General features: G+C 44.2%; 1 long non-coding RNA gene across 1 annotated transcript in view; it reads right to left on the reverse strand.

Moving 5' to 3' along the window:
* Positions 1-248: 248 nt before the first annotated feature.
* The window catches only part of LOC106560390 (uncharacterized), a 30,538-nt gene continuing 8,383 nt past the window's right edge, over positions 249-22,403 (reverse strand). Inside the window, exons 2-3 of the long non-coding RNA XR_001318591.2 lie at positions 941-1,172; positions 249-715 (exon numbers count right to left, since the gene is read on the reverse strand). This is a non-coding gene — a long non-coding RNA (uncharacterized lncRNA). The remainder of the gene's footprint in view (positions 716-940; positions 1,173-22,403) is intronic.

Here is a 22,403-nt window from a genome sequence, read left to right on the forward strand (position 1 = left end):
ATTTGATGTTTTTCAGCCGCAGGGACTGGGAGACTCGTCAGGATCGAGGGAAAGATGAACAGAGCAAAGTACAGAGAGATCCTTGATGAAAACCTGCTCCAGAGGACCTCAGACTGGGGCGAAGAAAACGACCCTAAGCACACAGCCAAGACAACACAGGAGTGGCTTGGGGACAAGTCTCTGAATGTCCCCAAAAAAAATACAAATAATTGTTTTTGCTTTTGTCACTATGGGTTATTGTGTGCAGATTGATGAAGAAAAAAAATGTAATCCATGTTTAGAATAAGGCTGTAACGTAACAAAATGTGGAAAAAGTCAAGGGGTCTGAGTACTTTCCGAATGCACTGTAGACATTCTAAATGTAATTCCCAGCCGGTACAGATACTGTGCCTATCTGCATTTTGTCTCGTGGTAATGGGGCTACCTTGGAAAACATGCCAGATGGTCATACCTTCCTGTGTGGTGTCCCGTATACAACAGGATTTCCCTGGTCCTTGTGCAGAATACACAGGATTACTTCTTTCCAATATTGTCTGATACCATTCAATTCAATAATAAATAAAAAAACAATACAAGTAAAAGTTGTCTGGTAATATGTTCATGCCGAGTGCCAGTCCCTCTCTCCATTCAGTGACATCAGTATCATGCCCGTCTGTCCGTCTTGACTTTATCACATCATCTTGCAAGTCTTCATGTGTTGGCTCCATCCATTTTTCTGTGAACACATACAAACATAGTCACTGTTCTAGTACCAATGGCAGTTAGGATAGGTCATATCTGACACACAAATCTATACTATGTTGAAGTTTGAACAAGTCAGACTAAACCTAACTAATTCTGTTCTCCCAATCGACAACCATTGGTGAGTAGGCTGGAGGTGAGGTTGTCAGTTTACATAAATTATGTTTCACAAATGTATCAAAGTAATGAAGTGGGTTACCTTCTGTATTTACAAATGATGAGCCTGTGAAAATGTTTGCTGCTGACAGGTGAAGGTTGCTGGCCAGATACTTGCCAACATGTGGCTGACTGTTCCATTGATAGGAATTCTCACAGTCACAGATGAGGGCCCCCTTGCTGGTCTTCTCTTTGCTGCATGTTCGGCTGCAAACTGGACATCTCTCGAAGAACTACAGCAGGCAATCTTATGCGGTGGTGTTCACTGGGAAGGCCTGTGAAAGGGAGATACAATAGACAGCCAAGTGGTAAATTGCCTTTTGTTCTAAAGAAAGGACAAAGCTTTATGCTAATGCACTTCACAACCAAAATTACTCTACTAGTTGTATATGCTTGGCTGGGGAATTAGCCTACTATTTTATCAATAAAACTAGATGGCAATATTGCCATTACTGTTACTAGCAAAGTAGGTCAAAAATAACTATCAATGCTAATGTTAGCGAGCTAAAATATGGTGGACCACTCAATCTTAGTTAGCTGGCTAAAGTTATACTGCATCTAAATCAGGGGTCTCCAACCTTTCCTAGCATGAGAGCTACTTTTAAAAAATGAAACACAGCCAAATACATTTTTTGCTAGCTATCAAATAAGCAAATTCTTCTCTTCTCCTCTCCCCTGCAACTCTTCCCTGGGTCCTTTATGTACAAGATAAAGTACTGCATGTTTTGTCATTATATATGGTAAAATAATGGTTAATAAACAACTCTAAGTGGCCGCTATAAATTCTGCAATCTGTTTGATATTTTCCCAAATTATGTTTTCTCCATTTTCTTTTTCCTGATTTTAGATTGTTTTTGGTTTTCACTCTCAAAAGTACAATTGTTCATAGAGAAACAATGAAATTGGAAAAAGGCCATTTTTGGGGGGGGGGGCCTGTAAGATTTTTTTGTGTAATTCCCCTTTAATTGCATATCTGGCCCTTTAATGCGCATCTAGGGAGTGAGGAATCTGCAGTCTAATGAACCGGTCTAGCGAACTTGAACATTGTATGAATGAGGTTGCAACACTGCCTGGTATGGCAACTGCTCGGCCTCCGACCGCAAGGCACTACAGAGGGTAGTGCGAACGGCCCAGCACATCACTGGGGCCAAGCTTCCTGCCATCCAGGACCTCTATACCAGGTGGTGACAGAGGAAGGCCCTAAAAATTGTCAAAGACTCCAGCCACCCTAGTCATAGATTGTTCTCTATGCTACCGCACGGCAAGCGGTACCGGAGCACCAAGTCTAGGTCCAAGAGTCTTCTAAACAGCTTCTACCCCCAAGCCATAAAACTCCTGAACATCTAGTCAAATGGCTACCCAGACTATTTGCAGTGCCCCCACCCCCTCTTTACACCACTGCTACTCTCTGTTGTCATCTATGCATAGTCACTTTAATAACTCTACCTACATGTACATACTGTACTACCTCAAATAACTGGTGCCCCCACACATTGACTACGTATCGGTACCCCCCTGTATATAGTCTCGCTATTGTTATTTCACTGCTGCTCTTTAATTACTTGTTACTTTTATCTTATCTGTATTTTTTGAAACTGCATTGTTGGTTAGGGGCTCATAAGTAAGCATTTCACTGTAAGGTCTACAGCTGTTGTATTCGATGCATGTTACTAATAAAATGTGATTTGATTTGAATGCCATCACAACTGAGCATGGTTGGTACATTGTGTTATTACATTACCTGGAAATTTAATGAAAACTTTCTGGGGAACGTTCTGTGGCGGTTGTTACTGATGTTGTGCACAACATGTCAGTGAATGTTAGGAGAACATTCCTAGGATATTTCATGAACAACATTTTTGAAGAAAAAATATTTTGTTGTTAATAACATTCTTTGAATGTTTTTAGGGTGTTATCGTCCCCAACGTTAGATAAAACTAGAACTTAATAGGAATCTTAGCTAATGTTCTGGGAATGTTCCTGGTTTCCTGGGAAGAGGATAAGAACACTGGATAAGTGGTTAAGCATTATTAAAGCTTTATACTACTGTGATTCAGAGGTAACAGAGAGGGGACTGGTGATGTGCTCATTGGATATGCAGGGTTCAGAATTACCGTATGGCTTACCTCAAGCCCATATAACTTACCCTGAACACATTTAGGGTGGCAGGGTAGCCTAGTGGTTAGAGTGATGGACTAGTAGCCGTTGCAAGTTCAAATCCCTGAGCTGACAAGGTACAAATCTGTTGTTCTGCTCCTGAACAGGCAGTTAACCCACTGTTCCTAGGCCGTCATTGAAAATAAGAATGTTTTCTTAACTAACTTGCCTAGTTAAATAAAGGTAAAATTAAATTAAATGTAGATCTCTGGAACAAACCCATCCATGGAATGACAGACAGAATGACTGACAGCCCATCTATCTCTGTCTGTCTCAGACACAGAAATACATTGTAATTCTATGGTCTCAGACCATATTGTCCTGTAGCCCCTCTCTGTGTGTGTGACTGAAGGCTGTTTGTTGTCTGTTTTCTACTCCTCAACTTTAAAATAAAGTTTCATAAGGAACGTGTGTGTGTAGGCAGCAGCTGTATTGGGGGATCAGACAGAAGTTTGAGCAAAGTGACAGAGATAGAACTGGGTCAGGCCTCCTGACTAGAACACACAGACAGTCTGCAAGACCAACTGGAACACACACACACACTTTAAATACTTTATTTGAATTCACAAATCACATTACATCATAAATGATTCAAACATTTCACTTAACAAAAGCACCTTTTCCTCCAAACAGCTAGGCTGCCCATATCAGCTGAAAAAAGCAATACCTTCTCCCCCACACAGCTAGGCTGCCCATAACGGCTGAAACGGAGCAGTACCTTCTCCCCCACACAGCTAGGTTACCCTTAACCTGTCTGGGCTAGGGGGCAGGTATTTTCACGGCCGGATAAAAAAAACGTACCCGATTTAAACTGGTTACTACTCTTGCCAAGAAACGAGAATATGCATATTATTAGTAGATTTGGATAGAAAACACTCTAAAGTTTCTAAAACTGTTTGAATGGTGTCTGAGTATAACAAAACTCATATGGCAGGCAAAAACCTGAGAAGATTCCAAGTAGGAAGTGGCCTGTCTGCGATTTTGTAGTTATCCTTTTGCCTGTCTATCGAAACTACAGTATCCGTGGGGTTATGTTGCACTTTCTAAGGCTTCCATTGGCTCTCTAAAGCCGCCAGAAAGCGGATTGGGGCGTCTCCTGTCTCTGGGCAAAGTATAGTAACTCAGTTTTTCAGTGGTCTGCCTGAGGACAAAGGGAATGGAAATGCGCGTTCACGAGACCTCGCCATTTTTTCTCTTCCTTTTTGAATGAATACAGCATTGTCCGGTTGGAATATTATCGCCATTTTACGAGAAAAATACCATAACAATTGATTTTAAACAGCGTTTGACATGCTTCTAAGTACGGTAATGGAACATTGTGAAAAAATGTTGTCTCGAAATGCGCTCGCGCGTTACCCTTTGGATAGTGACCTGAACGCATGAACAAAACAGGGATATTTGCACATAACTATGGATTATTTGGAGAAAAAAAAACAACTGTTGTGGAAGTAGCAGTCCTGGGAGTGTATTCTGACGAAGAACAGCAAAGGTAATCCAATTTTTCTAATAGTAATTCTGAGTTTAGGTTGCCCCGACGTTGGCGGGTGTCAAATTAGCTAGCGGTGATGGCTGAGCCATGTACTCAGAATATTGCAAAATGTGCTTTCGCCAAAAAGCTATTTTAAAATCTGACATAGCGATTGCATAAAGTAGTTCTGTATCTATAATTCTTAAAATAATTGTTATGTATTTTGTCAACGTTTATCATGAGTAATTTATTAAATTCACCGGAAGTTTTGGGTGGGAATGCTACTTCTGAACATCACATGCTAATGTAAAAAGCAGTTTTTTGATATAAATATGAACTTGATTGAACAAAACATGCATGTATTGTATAACATAATGTCCTAGGAGTGTCATCTGATGAAGATCAAAGGTTAGTGCTGCATTTAGCTGTGTTTTTGGTTTTTGTGACATATATGCTTGCTTGAAAAATGTCTGTGTGGTTATTTGTGTCTATGTACTCTCCTAACATAATCTAATGTTTTGCTTTCGCTGTAAAGCCTTTTTGAAATCGGACAATGTGGTTAGATTAACGAGAGTCTTATCTTTCAAATGGTGTAAAATAGTCGTATGTTTGAAATATTGAAATTATTGCATTTGAGGTATTTGTATTTCGCGCCACGCGATTCCACTGGCTGTTGAATAGAGTGGGACGCTAACGTCCCACCTTGCCCATTGAAGTTAACGGATGAAACAGAGCAGTACTTTCTCCACACCGCTAGGTTGCCGTTAATTGCTGGAGCATTGCCTAGCCTGTTGTGGACAGGCGTTCCGCCAGCGGGACCCCTAGCCAACAGCCAATGGAATCGCATGGCGCGAAATACAAAAACTACTAAAATACCACAATTCAATTTTCTCAAACAATCAACTATTTTACACCATTTTAAATATAAGACTCTCGTTAATCTAACCACATTGTCCGATTTCAAAAAGGCTTTACAGCGAAAGCAAAACATTAGATTATGTTTGGAGAGTACATAGACCAAAATAATCACACAGCCATTTTCCAAGCAAGCATATATGTCAATAAAACCCATAGCACACCTAAATGAAGCACTAACCTTTGATGATCTTCATCAGATGACACTCCTAGGACATTATGTTATACAATACATGTATATTTTGTTCAATCAAGTTCATATTTATATCCAAAAACAGCTTTTTACATTGGCGTGTGATGTTCAGAACATGTATTCCCACCAAAAACTTCCGGTGAATTTACAAAAATACTCATCATAAACGTTGACAAAATACATAACAATTATTTTAAGAATTATCGATACAGAACTCCTTTATGCAATCGCTGTGTCAGATTTTAAAATCGCTTTTCGGCGAAAGCACATTTTTCAATATTCTGAGTACATAGCTCAGCCATCCCCACCTCACCTCAGTAGTGACTAGGTCAACAAGGCACTCATGTCTAACAATATACAACCATTAAAAACATGTGCAACAGACACCTTTACATTTAATTCAGGGGATCATGATTTGCAGGGTACCAGAGTAGAACTTGTAGCCTCGCCTTAACGGTAAAGGTGAGAATGTCCTCGCCAATGGCAGCATTTTGGTACATGGAATTGGAGACAGCGTGGTCAGCACAGTCCATAGTAGCAAGTTCTCTGCAGCTTCAGCCCAGTCAAGTGCTGCAGTAGCTGCAGGTTGAGATGTGCCATCATGGTTGACAGAAGCCACCATGACAACACAGAGGTCTGCCACAACTGTATCAGAGACAGTCACTGTCTCAGTTTGCATGTGAGTCCATGTCCATCAGAGCTCCACGCCAGTGCGGTTGAACAGATCATTGAGGTCTGGCCTGTCAGACCAGATTCCAAAGCCTGCAGCACGAGTGCCCAGTTTTCCATTGGCCTTCCTCCTGAAGCCCGGGAAATTGTCCTCAGTGTCCGTGGTCAGTGGGACCGTCGTCCTCCGTAGGTCCAGAAGGAGGGAGGCTCTGGCTAACTCCCTAACTGTCACGTTGTCACTGTTGAGCATGTTTAACAGGTGAGTCAGTATGGTAGCAATGTAAATCCACTCGACATTCGGGACACCCAAACCACCCTCCCTTTGGCTCAGCAAGACAACGTCACGTGTGGTGTGTGTTTAAGCATAGGACTTAGTCACCACTTGAACAGTTTTGTTATTAATTCCCTCAGAACCTTCTGTGGGATATGCACATTGGTAACAGATGTTGAACCTTTACTAGGGCCACCTCTCTCACAGCCTCTAGCTTCATGACCACAGGCAGAGGGGAAATGTCAATCATATTAAGCCTGGTTGAATACACATGGAAAAGCTCCTCATCTTGTTCCCCCCACTCGCCAGCTAAATTAAACTTATGTCCAAGATAGCTGTATGTTTCGTGATGACAATACGATTGGTTTATTCATTAGTGTAAATGTTGGGGGCTTATCCGTTTTAGGCGTTTTCCTCCGCTGCGTCTTTCATAGAACACTGCACATTTTGAGTGTTTCACTTCCAGCCTAGACCATTTGGAAATGTCATCTGTGCGAGAGAGCATGTCTTTGATAACATGCTCCTCTCTGGAGGAGATCTGAACATCATCAGCATACCCCTGTACTAGGTTCGGTGACAGCACATGGGCTGGGGCACACTGGCATAACCATTTCAGCCACTGGTTGATGACTAGGAGGAAGTTAACGGCACTCCATGGGCAGCCTGTTTTTATGCCAACCCTAAATGGGATTGGTTCAGTCAGGTGCTCCTCACAGGCAACTTAGAGAAAAGAGCCTTTGTACACATCGGATATAATGTCCATATAAGGTTGAGGCAGTTGTATTTCCTCAAGTTGATCATAACACTATGTGATAAAGTACCAAAGGCATCACTAAAGTCCAGAAACACAGTGGGAAACTTTTTGGATTCATGCTTGAACTCATCAATTCCAGTTTATAGGCAGAATACATGCCCTGTCCATCTATATGTGCCGTTTGTTTGGGAGAGAGAATGCCTATACCCACTGTGCACACACTGATTGAATCAACATTGTTTCCACGTCATTTCAATTAAATTATGTTGAACCAATATAGAAGAGACGTTGAATTGACGTCTGTGCCCAATGGGTATCTACAAGCCATGGTACAAGTCATGGTAGTACTGGTAGTACCGGATGGACCGGATGCTGGAGTGAGTAGTCGTGCTGTACTTCGCTCCGCGTGTAATATTACATTTCATTACATTACAACGGAACGATTTGATTAGCTAGCTAGCTAGCTACATAGTTGTCTTTGCTGTCTTTGTATCAAGGATAAAGGTGTAGCTTTGAGAAACTAACAAGGTTAGCTAGCCAGCTATATTCGTTCGCAGCGACGCAGCGTTTTCCAAATGGCGTCAACACCACAACACCACAGCCACTGCTAGCTAGCCAACTTTTACCAACTAGCAGTACTGTAGAAACTAAATACATTACAATGGAACGTTTTGATTAGTATAATGTTAGCTAGCTACATAGTTGTCTTTGTATCAAAGATAAAGGTAAACGCAGCCATTGCTAGCTAGCCAACTCTACCAGCCAGCAGTACCGTATCATTTTTAGTCAATAAGATTTTTGCAACGTAAGCTTAACTTTCTGAACTTTCGAGATGTGTTGTCCACTTGTGTAGCTAGCAGGACTGACTTTGTGTTAGCTAGCCAACGTTTAATTACTTCTGCGTTATGAAAGGAACTAGACACAGACACAAATGATCCATTGGTAGTTTGTTGTACCAAGTATTGGTGCTAACCGTGTGTTATTGGATGCTAGCATGCTAGTTAGCTACAGCGTCATAGGATACGGTGCACTGGGTGGGTTTCAGGAAGAATACTGTACCAAGTTATCTAGCTGAATAAACTAAGTTTGAGCCTATTCCTGGAAACATTGAACCACTGTAGTTTACATCAATTATAATTTCTAAAGTGGAAGTTGGAAAAGTTATATTTGAGCGTTTCAGTGAATGGTTAGTGAGGGAGGTACTGCTCTCTCACTTACCCAGTTGTTTAGCTAATTTTCATTCCAATCTCCTTTGCATTAGCGTAGCCTCTCCTGTAGCCTGTCAACTATGTGTCTGTCTATCCCTGTTCTCTCCTCTCTGCACAGGCCACACAAACGCTTCACACCGCGTGGCCGCTGCCACTTTAACATGGTGGTCCCAGCGCGCACGACCTACGTGGAGTTCCAGGTCTCCGGCAGCCTCTGGAACTGCCGGTCTGCAGCCAACAAGGCAGAGTTCATCTCAGCCTATGCTACCCTCCAGTCCCTCGACTTCTTGGCGCTGACGGAAACATGGATTACCACAGAAAACACTGCTACTCCTACTGCTCTCTCCTCGTCTGACCACATGTTCTCCCAAGTGGACATTCTCTCTTTCTCCCCTCTGTCTATCTCCTCCTTTGAATTCCATGCTGACACAGTCACTAGCCCATTCAAGCTTAACATCCTTATCATTTATCGCCCTCCAGGTTCCCTTGGAGAGTTCATCAATGAGCTTGACGCCTTAATAAGTTCCTTTCTGAGGATGGCTCACCCCTCACAGTTCTGGGTGACTTTAACCTCCCTACGTCTACCTTTGACTCATTTCTCTCTGCCTCCTTCTTCCCACTCCTCTCCTCTTTTGACCTCACCCTCTCACCGTCCCCCCCTACTCACAAGGCAGGCAATACGCTTGACCTCATCTTTACTAGATGCTATTCTTCTACTAATCTCACTGCAACTCCCCTCCAAGTCTCCGACCACTACCTTGTATCCTTTTCCCTCTCGCTCTCCTCCAACACTACTCACTCTGCCCCTACTCAGATGGTTTTGCGCCGTCGCAACCTTCGCTCTCTCTTTCCTGCTACTCTCTCCTCTTTCATCCTATCATCTCTTCCCTCTGCTCAATCCTTCTTCAACTAATCTCCTGATTCTGCTTCCTCAACCCTCCTCTCCTCCCTTTCTGCATGCTTTGACTCTCTATGTCCCCTATCCTCCCGGCCTGCTCGGTCCTCCCCTCCTGCTCCGTGGCTTGGCGACTCATTGCGAGCTCACAGAACAGGGGTCCGGGCAGCCGAGCGGAAATGGAGAAAAACTAGCCTCCCTGCGGACCTGGCATCTTTTCACTCCCTCCTCTCTACATTTTCTTCCTCTGTTTCTGCTGCTAAAGCCACTTTCTACCACTCTAAATTCCAAGCATCTGCATCTAACCCTAGGAAGCTCTTTGCCACTTTCTCCTTCCTCCTGAATCCTCCTCCCCCTCCCTCTCTGTGGATGACTTCGTCAACCATTTTGAAAAGAAGGTTGATGACATCCGATCCTCGTTTGTTAAGTCAAATGACACCACTGGTCCTGCTCACATTGCCCTACCCTATGCTTTGACCTCTTTCTCCCCTCCCTCTCCAGATGAAATCTTGCGACTTGTGACGGCCGGCCGCCCAACAACCTGCCCGCTTGACCCTATCCCCTCCTCTCTTCTCCAGACCATTTCCGGAGACCTTCTCCCCTACCTCACCTCGCTCATCAACTCATCCTTGACTGCTGGCTACGTCCCTTCAGTCTTCAAGAGAACGAGAGTTGCACCCCTTCTCAAAAAACCTACACTCGATCCCTCCGATGTCAACAACTACAGACCAGTATCCCTTCTTTCTTTTCTCTCCAAAACTCTTGAGCGTGCCGTCCTTGGTCAGCTCTCTTGCCATCTCTCTCAGAATGACCTTCTTGATCCAAACCAGTCAGGTTTCAAGACTGGTCATTCAACTGAGACTGCTCTTCTCTGTGTCACGGAGGCTCTCCGCACTGCTAACTCTCTCTCCTCTGCTCTCATCCTTCTAGACCTATCTGCTGCCTTTGATACTGTGAACCATCAGATCCTCCTCTCCACCCTCTCCGAGTTGGGCATCTCCGGCGCGGCTCACTCTTGGATTGCATCCTACCTGACAGGTCGCTCCTACCAGGTGGCGTGGCGAGAATCTGTCTCCGCACCACGTGCTCTCACGACTGGTGTCCCCCAGGGCTCAGTTCTAGGCCCTCTCCTATTCTCGCTATACACCAAGTCACTTGGCTCTGTCATATCCTCACATGATCTCTCCTATCATTGCTACCCAGACGACACACAATTAATCTGCTCCTTTCCCCCTTCTGATAACCAGGTGGCGAATCGCATCTCTGTATGTCTGGCAGACATATCAGTGTGGATGGAAGATCACCACCTCAAGCTGAACCTCGGCAAGACGGAGCTGCTCTTCCTCCCGAGGAAGGACTGCCCATTCCATGATCTCGCCATCACGGTTGACAACTCCATTGTGTCCTCCCAGAGTGCTAAGAGCCTTGGCGTGACCCTGGACAACACCCTGTTGTTCTCCACTAACATCAAGGCGGTGACCCGATCCTGTAGGTTCATGCTCTACAACATTCGCAGAGTACGACCCTGCCTTACACAGGAAGCGGCGCAGGTCCTAATCCAGGCACTTGTCATCTCCCGTCTGGATTACTGCAACTCGCTGCTGGCGGGGCTCCCTGCCTGTGCCATTAAACCCCTACAACTCATCCAGAATGCCGCAGCCCATCTGGTGTTCAACCTTCCCAAGTTCTCTCACGTCACCCCGATCCTCCACACACTCCACTGGCTTCCAGTTGAAGCTCGCATCTGGATGGTAGGTTGGTGGTTGGAGATATCCCTCCAGTGGTGTGGGGGCTGTGCTTTGGCAAAGTGGGTGGGGTTATATCCTGCCTGTTTGGCCCTGTCCGGGGGTTTCTTCGGATGGGGCCACAGTGTCTCCTGACCCCTCCGGTCTCTCTCTGCCTTCAGTATTTATGCTGCAGTAGTTTATGTGTCGGGGGCTAGGGTCAGTCTGTTACATCTGGAGTATTTCTCTTGTCTTATCCGGTGTCCTGTGTGAATTTAAATATGCTCTCTCTAATTCTCTCTTTCTTTCTCTCTCTCGGCGGACCTGAGCCCTAGGACCATGCCTCAGGACTACCTGGCATGATGACTCCTTGCTGTCCCCAGTTCACCTGGCCGTGCTGCTGCTCCAGTTTCAACTGTTCTGCCTGCGGCTATGGAACCCTGACCTGTTCACCGGACGTGCTACCTGTCCCAGACCTGCTGGAACCCTGACCTGTTCACCGGACGTGCTACCTGTCCCAGACCTGCTGTTTTCAACTCTCTAGAGACAGCAGGAGCGGTAGAGATACTCTCAAAGATCGGCTATGAAAAAGCCAATTGACACTTACTCTTGAGTTGCTGACTTGTTGCACCCTCGACAACTACTATGATTATTATTATTATTTGACCATGCTGGTCATTTATGAACATTTGAACATCTTGGCCATGTGCTGTTATAATCTCCACCCGGCACAGCCAGAAGAGGACTGGCCACCCCTCATAGCCTGGTTCCTCTCTAGGTTTCTTCCTAGGTTTTGGCCTTTCTAGGGAGTTTTTCCTAGCCACCGTGCTTCTACACCTGCATTGCTTGCTGTTTGGGGTTTTAGGCTGGGTTTCTGTACAGCACTTTGTGATATCAGCTGATGTAAGAAGGGCTATATAAATACATTTGATATGATTTGTTCTGCTACAAGACCATGGTGCTTGCCTACGGAGCTGTGAGGGGAACGGCACCTCCGTACCTTCAGGCTCTGATCAGTCCCTACACCCAAAGAAGGGTACTGCGTTCATCCACCTCTGGCCTGCTCGCCTCCCTACCTCTGCAGAAGAACAGTTCCCGCTCAGCCCAGTCAAAACTGTTCGCTGCTCTGGCACCCCAATGGTGGAACAAGCTCCCTCACGACGCCAGGACAGCGGAGTCAATCACCACCTTCCGGAGACACCTGAAACCCCACCTCTTTAAGGAATACCTGGGATAGGATAAAGTAATCCTTCTAACCCCCCCCCCCCCAAAAAAAAAAAATATATATAGATGTATTATTGTAAAGTGGTTGTTCCACTGGATATCATAAGGTGAATGCACCAATTTGTAAGTCACTCTGGATAAGAGCGTCTGCTAAATGACGTAAATGTATGAGTCAGGCACTGTACCTTTCCATTAATCAGACAGGCATTGAAGATATGCATGAGGGCATGGGAGGACTGGGGCATTTCAGATGGTGTCACTTAAAGAGATACCATAATTTGAGATTTTGGCAAGGAGGCCATTTATCAAGTAGAAGTAGTTTTGCGAGCTATTGCTAACTAGCATTAGTGTAATGACTGGAAGTCTATGGGTATCTTCTAACGCTAGTTAGCATTGGCTCACAAAACTACCTCTAACTTCCTTCATACTGGATACAGAAACATAAAAATTATATCCACAAGTTCATCTGACTCTGGGGAAGTAGATAAAGGGCCTCATTGCCAAAATCACCAAGTATGTCCCTTTAAAGTCTCATAAGTGACACCATCTGATCCACTTACCTTGTTGTTTGGTAGTGAAGTCAAAACATTATCTACCTCCTCAAGGGGGAAATTGCATATATCTGGGAAATATTATGCTTGTACCATTGGTTTCACACAACGGAAATGCCGTGGTCAGCGGTACACTATCAGACGGGTCTTGGCATTTGTCAATATAGTAGTTCTGTGCATTAGTAACATTACTAGTACTGGGCGGGGGGGCTGTTCACAATAATGTCAATTGCTTTAGGTTTGAGATGTTGCCATAGGTATACCATTTTCTCCCTGCATACCTCTGTCCTCTTTTGCAATGAGCCCCACAGCCACTGAGTGATGGTCAATCCCGCTGGTGAGGGAGGTCACTGTCACCTCCGCTGGGTAAACCTTGCGTGTAGGGAACTATCCCAGGTGCAACATATTTCAGGAGTGGAGCTCTGAATGGTCTCCTGTCCTGATGTTTTGCAGAAAAGACAATGTTTTTGTACAGTAGCAAGCCCCTTTCAGAATAACCACTACTCTATTCCATTTCTCCAGATGAGATGAAGTTTGTTTTCTCCTGAAGCAGTTTAGTGTATCTCGTGAGTCTGGAATTGTTTCCATTCATGTTGCGACAGCTGACGTTCATACTCAGAGAAATCTGTTCAGTTACTGTAGTATCCCTGCACACCAGGTGAACTGCGGCTGGGTGGTGAATACTCCATGGTACGGTAGACTCGGCCACTGTGTTGCGACAAGGCACATTAGTACCAAAAGTGTCCAAAACATCAGACCTTTATTGCATTAATGACGCACTGACACACACACTAACACACTCACAGATCTCACTGACGATCCCACTGACAAAATATCTCACTCGTTGTGTTTGTCTCAGGATGCTGTATCTTGTTGTTGTTGTTGCTCTGAGTCCCTGCCACTCTGAGGCGTAGTAATACAGCTTCAATTATTGCTGTTCCGTTTGGGCTGTGGTGTCGTCACTGACACGCCATGGCAAACAACGGCCTGTGCTGGCCTTAGAAGATGTCTGAAATCACTTTGGCACTGTGTCCAAACTGCTCCTGTGTCCTCCAGTCACAAGCTTCCCTCTTTATCTCTCCCTCTCTCTCTCGCTGCCTCCCTCTGTCTTTCTTTCTCTCTGCCTCTTTCTCCCTGTCTTTCTTTCTGACATTGTATGTTCCTCTTCTGTACAGTACTGTTCAAATCAACCTTGGTTCAAATAGACCATCCACTCTACCTCCCTCTCAAACCACTCTCACAGAGACAAAACAAAGATGAAACAATAACCGCATGTCACATGTGCAACTAAACGGGGGAAAAACTGTAGACCACCTTTACTCCACACACAGAGATGCATACAAAGCTCTCCCCCGCCCTCCATTTGTCAAATCCGACCATAATTCTATCATCCTGATTCCTGCTTACAAACAAAAACTAAAGCAGGAAGTACCAGTGACTCGCTCAATACGGAACTGGTCAGATGACATGGATGCTACTCTACAGGACTGTTTTGCTAGCAGACTGAAATATGTTCCGGGATTCATCCAATGGCATTCAGGAGTATACCACCTCAGTCATCGGCTTCATCAATAAGTGCATCGACGACGTCGTCCCCACAGTGACGTACATATCCCAACCAGAAGCCATGGATTACAGGCAACATCTGCATTGAGCTAAAGGCTATAGCTGCCACTTTCAAGGAGCAGGACACTAATCCGGATGCCTGAAAGAAATCCCACTATGCCCTCAGATTCACCATCAAACAGGCAAAGCATCAATACAGGAATAAGATTGAATCCTATTACACCGGCTTTGACCCTCATCGGATTTGGCAGGGCTTGAAAACTATTACGGACTACAAAGGGAAACCCAGCCTCGAGCTGCCCAGTGACGCGAGCCTACCAGACGAGCTAAATGCCTTTTTTGCTCGCTTCGAGGCAAGCAACACCGAAGCATTCATGAGAGCACCAGCTGTTCTGGACGACTGTGTGATAACACTCTCGGTAGCCAATGTGAGCAAGACCTTTAAACAGGTCAACATTCACAAAGCTGCAGGGACAGATGGATTACCAGGACTTGTACTCAAAGCATGTGCGGACCAATTGTCAAGTGTCTTCACGGACATTTTCAACCTCTCCCTGACTGAGTCTTTAATACCTACATGTTTCAAGCAGACCACCATAGTGCCTGTGCCCAAGGAAGCGAAGGTAACCTGCTTAAATGATTACCACCCCATAGCACTCACATCAATAGCCATGAAGTGCTTTGAAAGGCTAATCATGGCTAACATCAACACCATCATCCTAGATACCCTAGACCCACTCCAATTCACATACCGCCCCACAGATCCATGCAATCGCACTCCACACTGCCCTTTCCCACCTGGACAAAAGGAACACCTATGTGAGAATGCTGTTCATTGAGTACAGCTCAGCATTCATAGTGCTCACAAAGCTCTTCACTAACCTAAGGACTCTGGGACTAAACACTCCCCTCTGAAACTGGATCCTGGACTTCCTGATGGGCCGCCCCCAGGTGGTAAGGGTAGGCAACAACACGTCTGCCACGCTGATCCTCAACACTGGGGCCCCTCAGGGGTGTGTGCTTAGTCCCCTCTTGTACTCTCTGTTTTGCCACGACTGCGTGGCCAAACACAACTCCAACACCATCATTAAATTTGCTGATGACACAACATTGGTAGGCCTGATCAACGACAACGATGAGACAGCCTATAAGCAGGAGGTCAGAGACCTGGCAGTGTGGTGCCAGGACAACAACCTCTCCCTCAATGTGAGCAAGACAAAGGAGCTGATCTTCGACTACAGGAAAAGGCGGGCCAAACAGGCCCCCGTTAACATCAACAGGGCTGTAGTGGAGCAGGTCGAGAGTTTCAAGTTCCTTGGTGTCCACATCACCAACGCACTATCATGGTCCAAACACACCTTGACAGTCGTGAAGAGGGCACGACAACATCTTTTCACAGGAGACTAAAAAGATTTGGCATGGGTCCCCAGATCCAGCTGCACCATCGAGAGTGTCCTGACCAGTTGCGTCACAACCTGGTATGGCAACTGCTCGGCATCTGACCGTAAGGCGCTACAGAGGGTAGTGCGTATGGCCCAGTACATCACTGGGGCCAAGCTTCCTGCCATCTAGGACCTATATACTAGGCGTGTCAGAGAAAATCCCAAAAAATTGTCAGAGACTCTAGTCACCCAAGTCATAGACTGTTCTCTCTGCTGCCACACAGCAAGAGGTACTGGAGCACTAAGTCCAGGACCAAAAGGCTCCTTAACAGCTTTTTCCCCCAAGCCATAAGCCTGCTGAACAATTAATCAAAAGGCCACCGGACTATTTACATTGACACCCCCCCATTAGTTTTTTACACTGCTGCTACTCGCTGTTTATTATCTATACATAGTTACTTCACCCCTACCTACATGTATAAATTACCTCGAATACAACACCTGTTGTATTCGGCGCATGTGACAAATAAAGTTTGATTTGATTTGCCAGGGTGTGATATGCTTCCTTAGTGATTGATAATAGATGTTCAATTTAACAGCAAAGGGAGGTCAGCCACATGGCCAAACACAAATTTATTTGTTGTAATTTATTTATTTTATGGGTAGAGAGAAAGGTTATGCCAAGGTTGTTTAGATGTGGGGGTATTTTGTGTTTTGATCATTCATGCAGGTATTCATCCTCTTATCTGTCTGTATGGTTTTGGTTGTTTGTTTACTTTTGGGCTTTCTGAATACATTTCAGTCCAAGGTAAACAACAATAGCATGATGGATGTCAGGGGCTCAGATATAAGTGAGCATTCTCCTCTTGATCCATACCATCTACCCACCTCTCTGGGTTGACAATCAACTTGTTTTTTTCCTTTAGGGTTTTGTGAACATTCAGAGATGGAGAGAGAGTAGTGGGAGAAGGGAGACTGTGAGAATGGGTGAGAGAGAATGAGCAGTATGAGAGTAAAAGAGAGATGAAAGAGAAAAAAAGCATTCAAAGCCAATGTGATAAGTCCGTCCCCTGTACAAAGGACACACGAGGGACTGTGTGAGCTGATTTGATTTTAATCCTGTAGATTTACACAGGAGATATGAGGGACTATGGGGGATATTGTTGTTTAATCTGATGGTACCTCTGATTACTCCCCATAACTCTGGTTGGACTGGTTACAACCAGTCACAGTATACCCTGGGCACTGTACCCTGAGGTTATGACAGTCATATTACACCATAGAAATATTGGCACACACACACGGATATATAGCCACTGGTTATCTGATCAACAACCTTTTTCTTTGACAGTTGTGAAGTAATAAGCCGGTCATGGAGTATGAAATAGAGGAGATTGTCTTACAGTGAAAGGTTTTGGCCTGTCTCAGATGGCCAGCTCCCGCTGAGAATTCCTTCAGTTTACCTAATCATCCGATCACATATACAACAGACTGACTACAATGGGATGATATCCTCTATATAAAAAAGTGAAGTTAAAGCGAGGTCAATTATCTTAGAAAATACAGAGAGATACACATGGTTATTGTACTACACTGAAAAGGACACAATACCCTGGATAATTTCAAACATATTGTGATGTGTTAATCTCTGTGCATGTGTACTTTGTGTGTGTGAGAGAGAAATGATGAGACTGTGGCATCGAATGGAACAGCATCACCCAGTCTGAAGGAATAACTACTCACTCTCACAGTCTCAAAATTACATGTTCATCCATGTTTCTGAAACGTCAAATTTCAAAACACACAAGTCTCAGTTTAGGCATTAACTCCAAATATTTAAGATAAGGGTTAAAGTTGAGGCATTAACTCCAAATTCTGAAGTTTAGGCATTTACTCCAAATGGTTAAGGCAGGAGTTAAGGTTTGGGATAGGTGTAAAACAAATATATCAAAACGCCCTTTCTAAACCGAAACCTACTTGAAGGTTACAGCTCTCACAGATGCCCATAGTGGCCGGTTTTCACGTCCTCTCCCGACATCCTCAGACGTTGAATACTGACTTGTATCATCGGTGACCTGGCTGGGAATAACCCTAAAATAAATGACACCAACCTAAAATTACATTTTAATTTTGATTAATCCAGGATTGAGGTATTAGTCTCAACAGTATGTCTGCTCTCTGATCATAGGGGAATTTTCTTAATTTCCCTCCCTCGTTTTTAGGCCCTGCAATAGACTAGCGTCCTGTCCAGGGGGTGTACTTGTACATCAAGCTGCCACACACTACAAAAACAGGAGATTGGCTCCTGCCCTATTCTGGCTCGGACAAGACTACTTACATATCTCCCCTATTATGAGTGCTACTGTTATTCCTTGTTGTCGCTATTTCTAAACCTAACCCCGTTTTATTTTTAATTTCATCTTTAACTCTGCATTGTTGGAAATGTATTGATTTGATATTGAGACTAGTCCTGTACTAAAAACTAAGTTTAATGGAGAATCTCTGTTCTTAGCGCTTTTTAGGATCGGGTTTAGGGCCTAAACTGTGTTCGGGAAACTGGCCCTATTTCAGAATGTCACCTGAAAACTCTAATTGTATGATGTCTGAGGATACTGCCCAAGGCAGGGGTTTGAGGGGTCAGGAGTAAGGGGTCAGGGGTTAGACTAGTCATTTTTCTTCTAGTGTTCAGACAAATGGATGTCCTGAGGATGATGGTGAGTCTGATGAAGATGTCAAGAGTCATGTCAACTATCAAAACCTGCAACTCTCAAAAGGTATTTCATTACACCATGCGTGCACCCATGCATGTGTTTGATTAAATGCGGAAAAACACATCAATATCGCTTACATTTGAATTCAAACAAGAACGCTCAATTATTGTGCAGATTAATTGGTTGACGAGAAATCCAGCCAAAAGTACTGCTGGCTGTAAATCTCATAAACACACACAAACAAACAAATACTGTAATATATAAGAAACACAAATCCAATTTGATCACTTCTGGTTGAACGAACAAGAGCAGAAGATAGGCGTTGTACTGCAAAGAGCAGGATGGTGGCTGGCTGGGAGGGAGGGAGGGAAGCAGGGAGGGAGGGAGGGACAGAGGGGTTGGACAAATTGTCAAAGGAAGGAACACTACCACTGCAGGCACCATGGAACTGAAACAGTTTTCACCATAAATATGTGAGCTGTTAATACACGTACACACACACACACACACACACACACACACACAAAATACTCCCTCAGCACCATGTGGGTTATAAAGAAGAAACATTCTCTCACCGCATGATAAGTGACATTATAAAACAGCTTGAAGGAATATGTAGGCTGTGTCCCAAATGGCACCCTTCCCTAGTGCTGTCCAAAGTAGTGCACTATAAAGGGAATAGGGTGCCATTTTGATATAATCCTGCTGAATTAAGCTCTGTGTTTACATTACAGCACATTCCAATCTTCTAAAGATACTGTTTAAACTTCTAGGACACATTGTCTTGTTCTAAAGCACAGCATTATTCTATTACAGTACAGAGACACTGTGCAGGTTCTCAGGGGTTGGAGAAGATACAGCTGCTGTCCCAAATGTCCAGCCAGGTCACCTGTCAAATCAGTATTCAACGTCCATCTATGTCTTAGGACGTTGGGAGATGCCGTGGAAACCGGCCACTAGAGGCAAGAGTGAGCACTGTTACCTTCAAGTAGGTTTCGGTTTTTCTAGGGCATTGAGGATGGAGATGGCCTCTGATTCCAAATGTTGCAAGTTCAAATCAAGCAATAGAACGTTGTTATTTATATGTTTTGTTTTAAACCTATCCCAAACCTTAACCCTTACCTTAACCGTTCAGAGTTAATGCTTAACCTTAAGAATATGGAGTTAATGCCTAAACATAAAGGAAAAATTCACCCTGGGGGAATCTGGGCTTGTTTCATATTGTCTGAGGCATTTATAGGACAGTGAAATGTATTTCACACATAATTGCCCAGTAGAAAGGCAGGTCAGGGCCTCGTGTGTTGGATTATACAGCCCATGATGCTTTCCGGTGTATTGATGAGGGGTGGGGTCTAAAAATACATGTAGTCCTTCTTTGTGGCATTTCGTGAAGGCTCTATGTTTTTGTGGGTGTACAGTCGTAGCCAAAAGTGGAGAATTACACAAATATTAATTTTCACAAAGTCTGCTGCCTCAGTTTGTATGATGGCAATTTGCATATACTCCAGAATGTTATGAAGAGTGATCAGATGAATTGCAAAGTCCCACTTTGCCATGCAAATGAACTGAATCCCCAAAAAACATTTCCACTGTATTTCAGCCCTGCCACAAAAGGACCGGCTGACATCATGTCAGTGATTCTCTCGTTAACACAGGTGTGAGTGTTGACGAGGAAAGCTGGAGATCACTCTGTCATGCTGATTGAGTTCGAATAACAGACTGAAAGCTTCAAAAGGAGGGTGGTGCTTGGAATCATTGTTCTTCCTCTGTCATCCATGGTTACCTGCAAGGAAACACGTGCCGTCATCATTGCTTTGCACAAAAAGGGCTTCACAGGGAAGGATATTGCTGCCAGTAAGATTGCACCTAAATCAACCATTTAATCGGATCATCAAGAACTTCAAGGAGAGCGGTTCAATTGTTGTGAAGAAGGCTTCAGGGCGCCCAAGAAAGCGCCAGGACCGTCTCCTAAAGTTGATTCAGCTGCGGGATTGGGGCACCACCAGTACAGAGCTTGCTCAGGCATGGCAGCAGGCAGGTGTGAGTGCATCTGCATGCAGAGTGAGGCGAAGACTTTTGGAGGATGACCTGGTGTCAAGAAGGGCAGCAAAGAAGCCACTTCTCTCCAGGAAAAACATCAGGGACAGACTGATATTCTGCAAAAGGTAAAGGGATTGGACTGCTGAGAACTGGGGTAAAGTCATTTTCTCTGATGAACCCCCTTTTCGATTGTTTGGGGCATCCGGGAAAAAGCTTGTCCGGAGAAGAAAAGGTGAGCGCTACCATCAGTCCTGTGTCATGCCAACAATAAAGCATCCTGAGACCATTCATGTGTGGGGTTGCTTCTCAGCCAAGGGTGTGGGCTCACTCACAATTTTGCCTAAGAACACAGCCATGAATAAAGAATGGTACCAACACATCCTCCGAGAGCAACTTCTCCCAACCATCCAGGAACAGTTTGGTGACAAACAATGCCTTTTCCAGCATGATGGAGCACCTTGCCATAAGGCAAAAGTGATAACTAAGTGGCTTGGGGAACAAAACATCAATATTTTGGGTCCATGACCAGGAAACTCCCCAGACCTTAATCCCATTGAGAACTTGTGGTCAATCCTCAAGTGGCGGGTGGACAAACAAAAACTCACAAATTCTGGCAAACTCCAAGCATTGATTATGCAAGAATGGGCTGCCATCAGTCAGGATGTGGCCCAGAAGTTAATTGACAGCATGCCAGAGCAGATTGCAGAGGTCTTGAAAAAGAACGGTCAACACTGCAAATATTGACTCTTTGCATCAACTTCATGTGATTGTCAATAAAAGCCTTTGACACTTATGAAATGCTTGTAATTATACTTCAGTATTCCATAGTAACATCTGACAAAAATATCTAAAGACACAGAAGCAGCAAACTTTGTGAAAATTTATGTTTGTGTCATTCCCAAAACTTTTGGCCACAACTGTAGATATGGTTGTCCTTGTTCAAGCCATTGGACGTCTTTCAGCTATGTTCCTATCAGCGAATTCATTAGTAAGTGTACAAGCAGACACATTTTTTCCAATACCTGAAAGACTACAGCTTGTGTTGGGTGGTGTTTTGTGCTCTGGCCCCCATCCCTCACCTATGGCGTGTTTTTTTTTAAAGGAGGCGGACACTAACAATAATCCTTTGGGCAAAACTGAAAGAACTGACCAGACACAATGGCTTCAAGTGATTTCTCTCATCAACACGAATTCAATGATGGGGCATCTATTAGCTACATGGTGACATTCAATCATAAAGGTTTCAACCGGAGTATAGCGAAGAGGATTGGAAACAAAGAGTTGTAGTTAGCTAACAGTAGAAGCTCAGCTACAGCCAATGCCAGCACCAAGAGGGCAGATGCCAAATATGGTGCCTAGCTAACTTGAGTATATCTACTGAAACCCATATTGTGTATTGCTGGCTAACATACTACTGTGATACATGTGGAGGAATCAAATTATTTTTCTGTTTGTTAACTTACCTAGTTATGTAGATAGCTAGCTAACTAAGTTAGCAAGCTAAACAACTACCGGTAGCCATATCTATGACTAAAAATAGAAGAGGGTTTACAAATCGGAGCTCTTCTGTATCTCGATTGTAAAATCTCTACTTTTTTTTGTCGTAGATATGGCTAGCTACTTAATAGCAAGCTACAACGTTACAACTAGCCAAGTAAAACTACGTTTTCAAGTAAATGTTAGCACATGACTGGAGTTGGCTAGCTAGTTAGCCTTGCGCCTGCTAACTTGTGCCACGCCTCGAATTTGTAAGCAATCGTGTAACATCAGCAACTGTA

This window comes from Salmo salar, chromosome ssa10 (genome assembly GCF_905237065.1).
Source record: "Salmo salar chromosome ssa10, Ssal_v3.1, whole genome shotgun sequence".
NCBI classification, from domain to species: domain Eukaryota; kingdom Metazoa; phylum Chordata; class Actinopteri; order Salmoniformes; family Salmonidae; genus Salmo; species Salmo salar.